Source organism: Dermacentor andersoni, chromosome 11 (genome assembly GCF_023375885.2).
Source record: "Dermacentor andersoni chromosome 11, qqDerAnde1_hic_scaffold, whole genome shotgun sequence".
In the NCBI taxonomy this organism is placed as follows: Eukaryota; Metazoa; Arthropoda; class Arachnida; order Ixodida; family Ixodidae; genus Dermacentor; species Dermacentor andersoni.
In genome coordinates, this window is record NC_092824.1 from 98,296,379 (window position 1) to 98,312,782 (window position 16,404).

General features: G+C 47.7%; 1 protein-coding gene across 3 annotated transcripts in view; it reads right to left on the reverse strand.

The window, feature by feature from the left end:
* The window catches only part of LOC126539137 (uncharacterized), a 264,993-nt gene that overhangs the window by 80,252 nt on the left and 168,337 nt on the right, over positions 1 to 16,404 (reverse strand). The window lies entirely within an intron of this gene.

Sequence of the window (16,404 nt, forward strand, 5' to 3'; positions counted from 1 at the left end):
ACGAGATATAGAAATGTATATGCGGCGAAGAAGAGATTTCGAATGACTTTACCAACGCCACCCTGAATTCAGTACCGCGAATTCACGCATTCCGGAAGCAGCGCGGAACCGGGGGGAGCCCGTGTTTTTCATCCCAACGACCGCGCAGATTTCGTTCTTCAATTCAAACCCAACCAGAGAGAGAGAGAGAGAGAATGCAATGGTGAAAGCGCAGCGGAAGGATTCAGCCCGTTGCGCTGCTCACCTCCGCGTTTTCTTTTTTTTCCACGTCGGTTTCAACAGCGCCATTCATCGACAGAATGAATGACAGAACGGCGCGGCGTACAAAAATACATCGGGACGAGTAACGCGTTTTCTGCGCAGTCTCTTGCCTACCCCGCCCCCGTAACGCGGCATTGAGGCGCGGGAGACTCTGAACGGCTCAAAAGGGACAACCAGCGAACCCTCAGAGATGCCTGCAGTCCCACCAACTTTCTACAATATCCGCGAAAGCGTACATGGGTCGCGTCCGCCAATAATAGGGGGAGTCAGCGACAGCCGCGTGGATTAAAGAAAGTGCGTATCTGAACCGTCTTTAAGCCCACGAGTTTCTGTATTATACTCATACACTTTTGTAAAAGTTACATTCTTCTTTCTTTCCTTCCTCCCCACCCCCACCTCTCGGGCGCATTCCGTTTAGTATGTATTCGCCATTTGGCTGCACTAAGTCTTCGGTTGAATGTAAAGCGCTTGCGTGTTGTCCATTCTTGTGAAGCCCAAGTCCGTACTTCGCGCTGCAACATCACGTAGCGCAGCGAGGAGGGCTTGCCCAGCGGTAATCCTTCCGTGATCTCTCAATCCAGCCGGTTTCGCAAACGAGGGAATCAGCGACGAACAGTTGGGGGGTGAGGATTTCTCCACTGCTTTGAAACCTCCACCTTTGTTAATTTTGCGTTGAAAGATCAAGAATTAGATGAGAAAGACGAAAGTCAAAGTTTGGTTTCTCGAATTTTCCCGCCGAAACACCGGTGCACCGGCACGTCAGTGTGGTGACGTCATGGCTGTCGAAGTAAATTTTCGTATTTTGGCCATGGTGACTCCGTGAAAGTTCCTGAAACCTGATAAATGCATTCTTCGGCCCTTTTAGATTGCAGTATAGTCCACCTTTGCCGATAAATAAATTAGCTAGGCCATTACAGATACAGTCAAAATTCATGACGTCACAACAAGCTGGTGCGGGAACCTCCAGGCGGCGTCGCAACCCGTATTTCGTTTCTGTGTCCTTCCTGGCTTATTATGACTCCTGGCGCATTAAGAGTGACATTCCATGTGCAAAGTTTTGCGCACACTGAACTAAGACAACAAGAAAAGGGCACAAAGACCAGAGCAGACTGACAACTTGATGTCAGTTCGCGCTACTCTTTGTGCCCTTTTCTTGTTGTGTTCGTTTAGCGTGCGCAAAACCTTGCACAATGAAGTCAGACCAACTAGCCCGCCTTTCAGTCTTATTGCAGTGACATTCTTAGTATTGTGTAGGCATAATTTACTAAAACACCCCAAATTATTTTTTAATGCGTAATCATTCTTTGGCAAGTACCCCATCAGATCTGTCTGCTCCGTGACGCCTCATACCTGCAAAATAAATGCATAATTGGTCAACTTAACGCATGTAGTAGTTATACTAGTGTAATAGTAGAGTTGATTGGTAGCGTTAAAGAACAGCGTCTGACTAGGATTCCAATCATGGACCGCAGCGCCGCAGGGCCGTCTGTGAGCCACATTTAATAATAATAATAATAATAATAATAATAATAATAATAATAATAATAATAATAATAATAATAATAATAATAATAATAATAATAATAAAGCTGCTTACGCCGCCGCGTCAAGGTCTTAACAATAAAAAGAAAATAAAGAAATTAACACATGCAATCGTTATATTAGTGCAATAGCAGATGGTTGGTAGCGATGGCTAGACATGCATAAGATAGATAAATAAGCACGCAAAAGCGAAGTAGCAGCCGAGCCAAAGAATGCTCACGCATTAGTAGACAATTCTCACAACTTAAGTAGCATTTGTTTTCTCTTTGCTGTCTCTCTTAAACTACCCACAAATGAAAACTGGTACAACAATTGGTAACAATACCACAATCCTAAACAAGCTCTTAAAAATCGGGCATCTTACAACAAACTCGTATGAATTCTATGGGAATGTGTAAAGTGAACGCGGCCGGTAGCGTTCGCCGCAGTGCGCGGATACGGCAAGACGGGAGTTGCCTATTTTGGACAGAATGCAGATGGCACGCTCGCTGTAGAGCTTGTCTCGTATTCGAGCGCGAGCGAAGAGACGAGAGAGGCAGAGAGAGAGAGAGAGAAAGAGAGAGAGAGGAGAGGGACAGAAGACGAGAGGCCAATAAAGTAGTGCGGCTTGAGAAACATCAGGAATAAAGATATCCGTCGGTGATGACACGCTTTCTACATCAAACCATTTCGCCGTTTCTCGGCGAGAGAAAAGAGCCGAGGCAACAAAAGGCGCTTTGGGCGGTGATTTATAACGTTCTCCCTGTTCCTGAATGGGCCTTGGGCGAAAGAACAGGCTTGCCTTGTATGTGTTGCAGCGGCGTGTCATTGTGTTTTTTTTTAACCCTTTCTTAACAATTTTGCCAACGTTCCTCCTGCACTTTCCTGATGCTCTTGCATAGAGGCGATTCGCATTTGTGCCGAAGATGTAAAAAAAGGCCGGGTAGAAATCTGTGAAACGAACCACATGGTAACTCCTCCCTCCCTTTTCCTTTTTTTTTTTTTCGTCCTTTTTGCTAGCAGATTCTGGAAACATGACTATTTTTACTGCTTTCATGCCATTGCACAACGCATTTGGGTGGCCACGGCCTGAAGCGAGCCTTGGGTTTCCCGTTGAGGAAATGCAGAGAGAAATGTTCATCGTGACACGAACGCAGGGAAGATAGGTGGACGTTTACTTTGGTTTCATGTGCGTTCAGTGGACGGTGTTTTCTTTTTCCTTTTCTTTTCTTAAAGTAAAGTTCAACTTTCAGGACGACTTCGCCGGTATGACGTGGTGCCGCTGGTTCCTTCAGCAAGGATGTCAAGTGAATGTCGATCCACGTGACATTGGAACACACGGAAGGAGCAACACGGGGTGAAATGGAGGGACAATGCAACGTTATTTTTTTCGAACACCGTAAGAAAAGGTTTCTTATCTGTAGACAGCACAAACGAGAGCGGCGTATTATTCCACTGCATGCTTTAGGGAGCCAGCAATATCGAATGAAAGGTATAGGTAGCTCTCTCCTGTGGATTACGAGGTTCCTTCTCCTTTGCCGCTGTCGATGACGTCACAGCAGGGATGGCGGCCAATAGCTGCCAACCACTGGGAGAGTGTTCGTGACCATGAGTCGGTCCCGAGCGAAATTTCGTGCACGCGTGCGAACGCTTGAAACCTTCTGGCAAACGCGGATATGCGTGATTGTTAAAGCGTATCCCGCCCGCGATGCTGTCACCTTTCCTTCTTCGCACTTCTGCAAATCGTCAACTTTGAGATGTTGCCACAAGAGCACGGCGGAAACACGAAAAAAGTGAGAAAGAAGGAATAAGCAAGACATCGCTATTGGCTTCGTTCTTGCACGCTTAGAGAAGACGCTGTGTACAGGAGGAGCGGCAAAAGCAAACGTTGCGTTCTGTATATATCTATCCGTTATTTCCAGGCCATTTTCACGCAGTTCTGTGGAGATTTATTGATTGAAAGGCATCGCAACTCCATCCGTTGTGTTCTGAGTTGGAAAAATAAATAAAATAATAATCCCTTCAAGCTCTCGATGTCTGTAGTCGCTACTGTGCTAGCTCAGAGTTAGAAAAAGATATATTCTAAGGCGAGACGAGTGAAGTGTACCGAAGGGCTCAGTATTGAATCTAACTACACGAAGTATACCGTATAACATAAACATACGCCGAAGGCGACAAAACCGCCGAGGAAATAACGTTCTGGGCCCGTGTTTCAAAAAAAAAGGGGGGGGGGGGGGGGGGGCGATGAAGTAGCCAATTTCACCGTGCTTTTCTTTCCTAAGTGATATTTGCTACTGGGCTGCCCCCTCCGGTAATTCATATATCACTGCGATTTCTTCTTACGAACGCTTCTAGCGTAAGTTACCTTTTTGTGAACACGAGTCAAGGTTCTTAAGGTGGAACTGTTCGTAAAAACAGATGGGAGTTAATCATCGTGCTGGGTGCAAACCTATAACGAAGGCAAGAAGGCCACTTTCGAAGAACGTTTACTGACGAAAGGCTTCGTTTATTGTTTCGTTTCCTTCCATTCAAGGGTGTGTACAAATTGTAGGGTGAAGTTTGAGGACACGCTCACATTCTTGATAAAGGAAAGGAAAATTTAAGTGTGAGAAACGACAGTTTTGGGGAGCCGAACACCCCTATTTTCCTTGACATGTTTCGCCGAAATTTCAAAGGTTGTCGCCCTAATGTTTTCTAATAATTTGTTTGCCTAAACGCAGTTATACTCCTCGAACAAACACGCCTTTCGTGTCCAACGTTTCAACAGCAAACACGGCAGCCTCGGCCACGCCAAGACGACGTGCCTTCAATCATCTGAACGTGCGGCGCGTGCTCGCCTCACCAAAACCTAGCGTCAATACCGGATTCTCACACGTATAAGACGTGCGAATAGAATGCCTTCAAGCTTACAAAGGAGAAGAAAAAAAAGAACGAGGAAAGGAAAGTACATTCTCAAACAAACTAAAAGAAAAAGCAGAAGCAGCTTATGCTCGCACCTTCGCAGCGCTTCCGGCGAACTTCGATCGCGGACCCCTTGACAGGAACGGCAGTGTTTGGTCGGAAGGCATTCACCAACATTCTCTTTTTCCCTTCGCGATGTTTACGCGGACTTGCCTACCTGTGCAAGGCCGCTCCGTCGGCGCGCTTTCGGAGCGCGCTTCACCTGAATTCGGGTGAAGCAAAACCATGCACGCCTCCGCAGTGGCAGCTTTGTCCCGGCTTCATATATACCACGAGCTAAGAACAGCATCTATTCTGTTTCTCGAACGACAACAACAGTACAGGAGAGACAGAGAGAAATAGACAGAAGAAACTAGGCCTTACGGCCGCGGCTATGGGAAAAGAAAGTGAAAGGGACCCCATGCAACCCACCCGCCGACATTGATAATGCTCCAAGATGGATGAGCCCGGCGTGGAAGCGGAAGGCACTTCTTCCGCGCACGTAGCACATGCAACGATGTCGTCGCATGTATATATACACTTTCCTTCAGCCTCTCTCACTCCATAAATCACGAGTGTCGCGCAGATCTTCTTCTAGTTCTTCGCTGAGCGCAAGCCACACACAGGCGGTTTCGCACGCGCACGCACGCACGCACTCTCCCATTTGTTTAGGATCACTGCTCGCTGGATTCACTTACGGCGCTGCGTTGGCCGCGTTATGCGCGGAGACGCGCTTCATTTCCGCCCCAGTGGCTGGCTCGGGGAAACTCTTAAGGAACGTGCTCTATTGGAGGGTTTGACGGGCGGGGTGAGAAGGAAGTTAACTTCCGTCGCGCTATAGCGCGCTCTGCGGTGAAAGCAACGTCCGGAACCGACCGTGAACGCCCTCAGGCAAATCCGCGCGCGACGATCAAAGCCGGCATCGATTTAAGCGGCGCTGAATATAGCAGTTGAGGTTGTCGTTCACTTGTGCAGTGACGCGAATTTTGAGCCATATGCTGACGTGAATGTATTTTGTCTCGCTTTTATAACTACTACTACTACTACTACTACTACTACTACTACTACTACTACTCCTACTACAATTATTATTATTATTTATATTATTATTATTATTTGATTTGTTAGGCAGTTGTTAACTCCGTAATTAGAATTGCACTCGGGCATTCGACCGCTACACACGGGAAAGAGCGTAATATAGTACCACGTGGAGCCCGCTTCCGGTTCCCGTGATGCAACACGCTTGATGCTCCACGTCGGCCTAAGCTTAAATGCACTTGATGCGCCTTTTGAAACAGGTCGCGTTAAAAGAGGATGTTATTATTCGTTGCGTAACAAAACTTCCTCCTCACCACCATCACCACCACGAGACACACACAAACACACGCTTTTTTTTTTATGCGTATATATCATAGTGTACCCAGACCGTCGCTCTTACACGCGCATGTTATTATACGTACCGAAGTTTTTTGCCCGATGTAAGATCGGGTGAAATCCTCATCACTCACACGCCTTCCAGAAAGCAGAGCCCGCGCGAAGACGTCGTACATCCGAATCCCGCGAACGCTCCGCTCCGCCGACTCGCAAGTTCAACAAGCAGTCACGGTTCATCCGCTCCGCGGGCGCCGCCCGATCCGTCTTCCCGCCTGTCTACCACAGCAGCGCCGTTGTACAAGAGTCCGGCACACCTAAAACTGAGTCCCAACAATTGCGTGCAGCGAGGCGAAAGCTATCGGTCACGCCAGCCAACCACGAACGATGACCGGCGGAACGTCTCGGGGGAAGGAGCAGCTGGCCCCGTACGCCTGCCTCTAATCCACTCGTAATCCCTCCATACAACGAGCGTGACGCGGATGGCGATTAGCGCCGCGCACTCAACGAGCGTTCCCTTTTTGCGATTCTCGTTTCCCGATTGGCCCGACGTGCAACGCTGCCTTCGCTACGCTGCACGGATTTGGTGGTGCAGAGTATACGGCAACGGGTGCACGCGCGGCACGCCGCAGTTCGCCAGCATGTTCGTACACATACCCTACACCGTTTCCCTCTTTCCCTTTCGCTCACCACTCCTGCGTAGCCTTCCAAACATATCGGGTCGGCTGAAACTTAGCAGTGTACTCTGACTTTACCCAATCCATGCAGTACTGTGCTATAGCGATATCACGTCTCCATATCGGTTGACGAAGTTATCGGAACGTTCCTAACTAGAAGCGCGCTTGTCCCCAACGAAGCTTTTCCCCGAAAGTGCGGAAATTTGGGGAGAGCTTGCGGATGACTCGTATAAGCGGCCCGCATTACCGTAGCCCGTCACACACAGCCTGTGGAATACAGTCTACAGAAAGTTTGCACATTACCTTTGACATGTAAACAGTTTTTAATCAACAGGTTGCGTCCGAAACCCGACATCTATGAGGCGTTTCCGGCTCCCGCAATCGCTGCCGCCGCATGCAGCCAGTAAAAGCATAACGTTTGCTATCTGCATCTTTTTATCCGGAGGGCGCTATCACTGGAGCATGGATTTGGACACCACCTATTTATTATAGAATAGTGAGGAATTGTGGAAATTTTTTTTCTTTTTTCATTCCATTCGTTTATCTCGCCTCTATTCTTTCCGTCTTTTGTTTCCCCTTACCCTTCCCCCAGTGCAGGGTGGCAAGCCAGAATCTTTTCCGATTAACCTCGCAGCCTTTCCCCACCCCATTTCTCCTTCTCTATTTGATATTCAAAGAGATCGGCCGGAAGTGAAACCCCTCTACCTATAGAAGGAAACCTAAAAGGAAAAAGGAAATCTAAGAAACAGAGCGGCATGGAATGTCCCGATAAGGGCCAGAAGGATCGTTAGAGGATACAGAAAAGAAGAATCCTTGACGAGTAAAATTACTTCTCGAAGTCTTGTACACACTCCGTATAGGTTGCATAAATTTATTTTATCAGAACGAATAAAGTAGTCCCCAAGATGTCTACAGACCTTTGCAAACTGCTTAAGCGTACTTTACCAAGAGCTGATTTTCCGGTGCCATCGTCGTCGTGATTGGTCAGCACACTGTATCCCAGGCAACTTTGGATCAGCCTTTCATATAACTCAATTTACGCGATTAATCGAATGCCTACAAACTTCTCGTAGACTACTTTGCCCCAGACAGAGTTGTCCTTTATCGCTGTACGAAGCATGTAGAGCGTCCATTAATAGTAATGATTAAAAAAAAAACGCCTGTCTATTTATTTTGGTCTACTGGGATCCAAAGACTTTCGGAGTAATTGCCCTCGGAAACTTCACAAGCAATATAGTCCACATAAAGTTCAAAGTTAAACCGACAGGTAGAGCAAGACGATAGAACTGCAGTACAGTAACTGCAGCCGGCGAGTGAACAGACGCATCAATATGCAGCAAAAACACAATAGTGCAAACAATGACAAAACAATTACAATAACACTGCATCCAACAGTTTATCGAGTCGCTGGCTCGAACCCGGCCGCAGCGGCTGTATTTCAAATTGGGTGAAATACTGAAGCGCTTTACTTAAATTGCGGTGCACGTTGAACAACACCAGGCGGTAAAAATTAATACGGAGTCCACCACTGTACGGCGTCCCTCACAGTGATGTCGTTTTTCGCGCGTAAAGCCTCAGATTTCTTTTTGACTGAACAGTTTGTGGATTTTGTGATGGGGAAACTCACACGCATTCTGAAAATGATGATTCAAGGCGTTCAGAGTGAGACACTCATTTGAGAAATGGCAGAGATGTGTAATTGCACGTATTCGACGTGGGCGGTATTATCTATGTACGTTCGCTTCGGAAAGCGGTTATTTGTACGAGATTCGCAAACGTGCATGATTTTGTGTACGTCACAAACCGTACGCTAAATCTTCGCAAAGATTTTTCTCACAATTGCCGGGAGCGCTGCGATCTCAGCCCAGGATTGCCGGACGGTTGGCTTGCGAGACACTGTACGGTTTTACCGTGTACACAGACCGCGGGGCAGTAGCGCCCTCGCGTACACTGTCAAGAACAGGCAGGCCTCCTGTCTACGCTAACCCGGACCTTGTCGTGAGGGACTTTCCGAAGTAAGCTCCAGGCGCCCCCCCCCCTTCCCCCCTCCCCTCCTCCCTACGTCAGGGCGGAATCCCAGCCGGATGATTAATAAGCCCCGATCGGGTGCCTCTGTTCTTCTCCCGCCCATCGCAAGCGCCGAGTCGTTCGCCGTCACGGCAGTTCGCGTTCACGTGCCACAGAAAAGGGGCCTGGACCTGACAGGCCAGCCATTCAGGCGGGGAGAGAAATGGACGCGCGTGGGGTGGGGGGAGGGGGGAGAGGGGAGTGAAACCCTTTTTAGACGCCTCGCGCGATGAGCCGTGGGCCACTCGGTAGCACGCGCCGGTGACTACATGCGGACACAGGGTCGACGAGCTGTGAGCCGCCATTGTTCGACACACGCGCCATACCGAGGTATTAGCACTGAACTATGCGCTCTCGAAAGCAACTGCTTTCCCTCGCGCTGTCGTTCAGCGGTCGCAACGCGGCGTTGTGGCTATGGCGCGTTACGTTGTTGACAACGAAGCTGCGGTTCGACTCCCGGTCGCGGCGGCCACTTCTTGATCAATGCAGAGAAAAGGGGAACTTCATTAATACGCAGTGACTTCTACAGCGCAGCTCCTAGGCGCCCGTTCTTGTGAGAAGAGTCAGCGTCGTCCCTTGGCGTCGTCCCTCGGCGTACTCGTAACCGAACGAACGAGCACAGCGAAGGAAGAAAGAGCGAACGCGGAGCGTAAAATGAAAAACAGCAATATCGAAGAGAGCGCGAAGAGCAAAGCCGAGGATGAGGGCGCCGCGGAACCACGAGGCGGAAAGCAGAGGAGGAGGGTATGGAGAAAGCGTGACAAGAAAAGCGTAGTGCCGCGCAAGCCGGGGCTTTGCGGCGAAGATGCCCACGATATGACGCCAGAGTAACGCGCGTCGTCTGTTCTCCGAGGACGCCACCGATAGCATATACGGAAACAAAGCGCTGCATGAGCGGAGGTTTGTCTGCGGCGGCGGCTGGTGAATCGCGCCCGCGGATCACCCACGCGCTGCCGCTCGCGATCTCCCGATAAGCGAGGCTGTCGCGTTACACTTCGCCCCGTTTGAAACGTGCCGCGCGAGACAGATTTTCCGCGGCAGCCGATATATCGACAAATGAAAACTTGTTAGCCAGCGCCCCATCTCACGACCTAGAGGCGGATGTGGAACATCCTTATTTGTCGCAGACGTCACGTATACGTGATCGTTTTTGGTGAAGGCAACTGGTTAATAAACAAACACGTGCTACCTAATTCGAGGCCTCGCTATGTAATGAAGAGAAAAAAGGAAACCGGGGGCCAGATATTTATTAGTCATATCATAAGAAGCCAACAAACAAAGACACCAAGGACAGCACAGGGGAAATTACATGTACTTATTAACTGAATTAAAGAAATGATCAGTTAATGGAAATGAAAGTGGATGAAAAAAAAGCTGGCAGCAGCTGGGGCACGAACTCAAGTCTTCGCACTGCGCGTGCGACGCTCTTTCCAACTGAGCTACCACGGCGCCATTTTGATATCCACTGTATACATGAATGACTATGGATTTAGCGGCCTGGAACCGAGCACACCTTGTGCCACGCAATAAGCGAAGGAAGGTTTCAGCTAAGTCGATGTACAATTATGCAGGCTAAGAGCATACTTAAATACCCACCGCCAAGCCAACACATTCGCTTTACATCTAATGAGCGTATAATATGACTAAGGTTTGCGACCAAATACATCCTAAACTAGTTGTATAAGTGGCAAATAAATGAAACACACGTCGTTTATCTGAAAACATTGAAATACATGTCATCTATTAACGGTTGCAGCACTATATACCTATTTGGTTTTTCGAAGCAGTTATTGGAAGGATATGCGACAGCAAACTCCACCTAGGTAGGAGTTGAGGTGAGGAAGAAACTACGTAGTCACGGCGCAAGTGAAACAACATTTAGGCACAAAGCGTCCTGCAAGCAATCCCCTCACTCGGTCTGTGATTATTATTCTTATTATTATTATTATTATTATTATTATTATTATTATTATTATTTATGGGAACATACAAACACACAAAGCAAACAGGGTGGAAGCAAGCTGACAACTGCCACCGAGCGGGGCACAACGCCTGCCTACTCTTTCGGGAGGAGGGAATACCCCAAAGCATTAAATTTCATACAGAAGTTACATACAGTACTCGGTGATAACTCAATAATTAAACAGAAGCTCCGCTCACAAAACAGCACTGCAGCTGCCCACCTGTGCCTCCGCGGTTCAAAACATCGTTCCTGACGCAGACAGTGGAATGGGTTCGCCTCCGGTACGACCCGGAAGCGAGCGAACGTAAGTCGTTACCACATTTACGTAAATTATCTTCGCATTGGACATGCACTTTTAAGTTGTCCTCACCCTAGAGGAAAATCTGGCTTTGTAATCGTTCAGTTATCGACCGAACTCATTGCATAACGTGGCATACCACGTACGTTATGAAAAAATCTATGCCACAATATCGCATGGATTTCTTGAGAAAGCACATCGCGCATTCCTGTCACTGTTCTCTGTGGCTGGAGCGTGTCGCATACTAGCCACACAACATTTATTTATAACAGTTAAGCGTTTTACATTCACAAATAATTACTTTCCTTAGGGCATAACTAGATCACCGCATAACCTATTAGCGAAATAACGTTTACCACTTATTGAGCGAAACCAGGGCAGAGTGACGTCCATTAGGCAACGCTTCACTTCGCTTTCCTTCATGTACAGCAAAATATCGATTACACAAACGTCTGGGGACCTACTCGAATGTTGTATCATCAGGCGTTAGCACCAAGCCAATTATCAAATCGCAACACGAAAGCTGAATGTAAGGCGTTTTTCGAGAGATATTGACTTTTCAAAATGTCGATCCCATCGAGTTACACAGCGCCGTGAGGAAGCTGAAAAAAGACGCTAAGCGTCTGGCACGCCTACGGCGAGAAGCTGTACTGTCGAGGGACCCTAGAGGTGCTTCATGTCAGGACATTAGAACATTCGAGCCATCTGTAAAGAGAAGGCATTGTGCTCAATTAGTTTTGGCGGGGGATATATTTTTCTCTTCTTTTTTTCAAAATTCGCATGATCTCCATTTTGCGACCAACCGTGATCGTATAATCAAGGTTCGACTGTATTAAACGAACAACAACCTCCATGTGCTATCGTGTACTGTGCACTAATTACTTCCTCCCCGCAGCATCAAAGACGAAGACAACTTTATTTTTTTAATGCGTATAGATTCTTTAAGTACACCGCATGTTCCAACAAGCATTATTATCCATTTGCGAACCCTTATTTTGATATTGAGTTGATCTTGACAAACTAGCGCAGCTTATAAAGTAAGATTAGAAGCCGTTCGTGGCGGCATGACCGGCCCTAATTCTTAGTGCAGTGTAAAATAATTTACAGCCTTAAAAGTGAAAAAGGGGTCTAAATGTGTCTATAACTCACACCCTGAGGGTATGATTTATATAACTGACACCCTAAGGGTGTGAGTTATAGACACATTTACACCCTTTTTCACTTTTGACGGTGTAAATTATTTTACAGTGTGGGTTGCCACTTTACACATGCTTCAGACTAGGTGCTATCCAAACCTGGCCCTTTTCCACACGATCACTCCAGAGGCTTTTAGCTCTACTTGCCCCGACTGTGGGGCGGTTAGCAATCTCGCACACATGCTCTAGCGATGCCCCTCGTCACAGGGACCCAATCGCATCACAGAAGAAGAATGGAGCTCTGCCATCCAGAGCTCAGAACTTTCACGTCAAACCTGGGCTGGCCAGAGAGCCCAAGATGCGGCGGTTAGGCTCGGCCTACCAGTCCCCACGTGGGAGCGGCCCACAGCTCTGCCCTAGGGCAAAGCTTCTCAGGACCTTGTAATTAAAGTTCTTTGTCTGTCTGTCTGTCTGCCAGAAGCGCCCAATGAATGCAAATCCATGCAAACACCAGGAGCTACGTGCGAAGTTTAAGTGCTTCCAAGCAGTGGACACCCCACACGAGCTCAAGCCAGACGAAGCAAAACGCTAGAACTCGGAGGGTCCTAGGAGTGTGTAGTTCAGCATCCATATTAAAGCACTAATTACATTGCATCCCCACTTGTTATTGCCGTACAAACGACTACGTCACAGAAGCCTAGTCTTATCGTTTTTGTTTCTTCCAGTGCCGTTGATTACCCGTCATAGTATTCGAATTAAATACTAATAAAATCTAATATTAATTATGAAGGTATTATAAAATTATACCAATGATGAGCCCCTCGTTACGAACTGCACGAGTGCAGTTTGTGCTGAGCATGCGTTTCACAACACCAGAACATCAACTTGGATCTGCCGTTCGCCAGATAACATTATGTGCCTCCAAAATAGCAGACAGCTGAATTTTTTATGCTCTCAGATACATGAATTTCGTTAGAAGTCGATAACAATATTCGCATTACAAGTCATGGGACTTCTGCCTTTCGGCCAGACACTTACCGGCTGAATTGACATACAAGAGGCTAGAGGCTTTGCTGCCTGACCCGTGTCGTTGTGTCACTATCACAAATTTTCAAGAGAAACTCTCTTTAGGGAACTGCTGTCTGAAGCAAGCATAATGAAAAACAAGGTGTTTTTCTTTTACAAAGCCTGACCGTGGAATGTGTTAGCCAACGTCACTGAGGCCATGACGGCGCCTCATCTGCAGCCACGGTCGCGAGTGACACTGGCTAACGCCCCCACGGCTGGGTTTAGTACAAGTGAATGGACAAATGACCAAGAAAGTCAACGGAAGGACAGCCGATTCCGTGGCTCAATTCGCAGAACATCGCAAGCGCTATGCGGGTAACGTGGGTTCGGCTATCTCCAGCGCAACGTTGTATGTTCTTACACTGTATACATGAAGCTCATCGAATGTTTAACCCTCCTTCATAATTCTACATCTAAATCAGAGAAATATCAGCGAATTCTCACGTTGTAAAAGTTAACGTGCATTCTGAATTCGAAATTATTTTTGATTTCATGTGATGCAACAAAAAAATGAGAGAAGAAAAGGTTGCACTAAAGAACCTTGGCTATCTCCCATTACCTATTAAGCAGCGACATCCGCTATTTGTAGGGGGGAAAAAAAGAGCACGAACACGAAATACACCGTGAAACAAGAACAGCACTTATAAGACGTGGACAAAGATATGAAATATACAAAGCTATAATAACAAACAGCCTCACTACTAATATTCTCAAGAGTAACATGATACAACAGTCATTCATTGGACGTAATCGAACAGCAATGTAGACACACAAAAAAAAAATAGTTGAAGAATACAAGCTTGCAAGAAATACTTGCAAGAAATACAAAACACAGAGATGAACGTCCATTAATGCATTTTGGCAAACCCCACACATAAATATGGTACAGAGATATGTGTAAAAGTTACGAGATAGTCTCTTTGAGTTCTGTCAAAGTGGTATTTTCTATACTTGCTGCCAAAACCCCAAGATTATTTAACATTTCAACACACTACCAAACGACGATTACTCTATGCATGCAGCAGCCTTTGATTGCGAGCGTTCGCGCATTTCTCGCACTTTTGCTCTTCCCTTTCCTTTTTTTTCCTTCCCCAAAGTAGGGTAGCAAACAAGGTGCAACTTGGTTAACCTCCTGCCTATTTCTCTCTCTCTCTCTCTCAACACAATACCAATGAAGAGCGCCGCAGAGAGCGGTCAAGCAAACATCCAGACCCTATGCTACACGCCGGCCCGGCTGGCGTCCTTAGGTCTATCTACGACGCGTACGTAGAGAGCGGTGGACTGCAAACAAACCCCGGGCCAGCCAGTGACCACTGCTTGATTTGAGGACCCGCGGCGCTCCCCGCGCCGAGCGACAAAGACGCGACGGCGACGACGGGTCCGGCTCCACAGGGCGGGTTCCCTAATTCAATTCAACTCCCCCCAAGAGATACGACCCGAGTGGTGCGCCCGTCCTGAAGAAGTTAGGACTCACTTCGCCGAAAAGAACCGCAGTCCAACGCCGGAACGTCCGCAAAGCACAAATGTACTAGCCATCGAGTGACAACCGGGAAATAACCCGACGAAATAAAGCGACGTGCAGAGCAAACATTGGGTCTCCCTGGTCTCCTTTCAAGTTCGCATCGGACCTTCGTGGAACGGCACGGCGCGGTAGTTGCGTGCAGCGCCTTATACGATCTGGCCAGTTGCCGAAGCGGAGGTTCTGAGATCCTCGCTTCACAGCTCATCAGCCCAGAAACCCACGCACGCTCTTCTACGAGGCATGGAGCGACAGGCTTCCCTTCCCGGCTCTTAATGCACTGGGGTTTCTCTGGTCCGCATCAATGAGCTGAACTCTAGTACTTGCTCTCTCTCTCTCTCCCTTCCTCCCGATGTGTAGAATAGCAAACTGGACAAAGTGCAATTCACCTCCCTGTCCTTGCTTCTTTTCTCTCTTTCTAAGACCTATCCTGGTGTCTTCATAGTAATAAATTTGGTACTCTAAACGTGCGTGCGTGCGTGCGTGCCTGTGTGTGTGTGTGTGTGTGTGTGTGTGTGCGTGTGTGTGTGTGTGTGTGTGTGTGTGTGTGTGTGTGTGCGTGCGTGTGTGTGTGTGTGTGTGTGTGTGTGTGTGTGTGTGTGTGTGTGTGTGTGTGTGTGTGTGTGTGTGTGTGTGTGTGTGTGTGTGTGTGTGTGTGTGTGTGTGTGTGTGTGTGTGTGTGTGTGTGTGTGTGTGTGTGTGTGTGTGTGTGTGTGTGTGTGTGTGTGTGTGTGTGTGTGTGTGTGTGTGTGTGTGTGTGTGTGTGTGTGTGTGTGTGTGTGTGTGTGTGTGTGTGTGTGTGTGTGTGTGTGTGTGTGTGTGTGTGTGTGTGTGTGTGTGTGTGTGTGTGTGTGTGTGTGTGTGTGTGTGTGTGTGTGTGTGTGTGTGTGTGTGTGTGTGTGTGTGTGTGTGTGTGTGTGTGTGTGTGTGTGTGTGTGTGTGTGTGTGTGTGTGTGTGTGTGTGTGTGTGTGTGTGTGTGTGTGTGTGTGTGTGTGTGTGTGTGTGTGTGTGTGTGTGTGTGTGTGTGTGTGTGTGTGTGTGTGTGTGTGTGTGTGTGTGTGTGTGTGTGTGTGTGTGTGTGTGTGTGTGTGTGTGTGTGTGTGTGTGTGTGTGTGTGTGTGTGTGTGTGTGTGTGTGTGTGTGTGTGTGTGTGTGTGTGTGTGTGTGTGTGGTACTATATTGTCGCGATAACAATTATACAAACACACGAGACACGTTGGCGCCGTCGCCATCGTACTGCCACGGTATCGGGCGAGAAGGGAGCAATGTGGCTACGAAAACGACGAAGTGGACGCACCGCTCCCGCTCCGCTCGATGGTTCCGCAGTGGATCCAGGGCGACCGCTCGTCCTATACCGCTGCTGGCATATGCGTATCAATTGTTAATAAAAAAAATAGCCACAGTCCTAAATTTCCTAATCTTTTTTTTATTTACTTTCTTAAATTTATTTTTTCTCTGAAACGGAATCATCAGTAATTATAAAACAAAGGCTGCCTTGTGTAAACCTAATTCGAAAAGACAACTACGACGTAGTTGCGCGGTTTTTCTTTTTTTCTAAGGCAGTAGTCCTTAATAAGGCGGT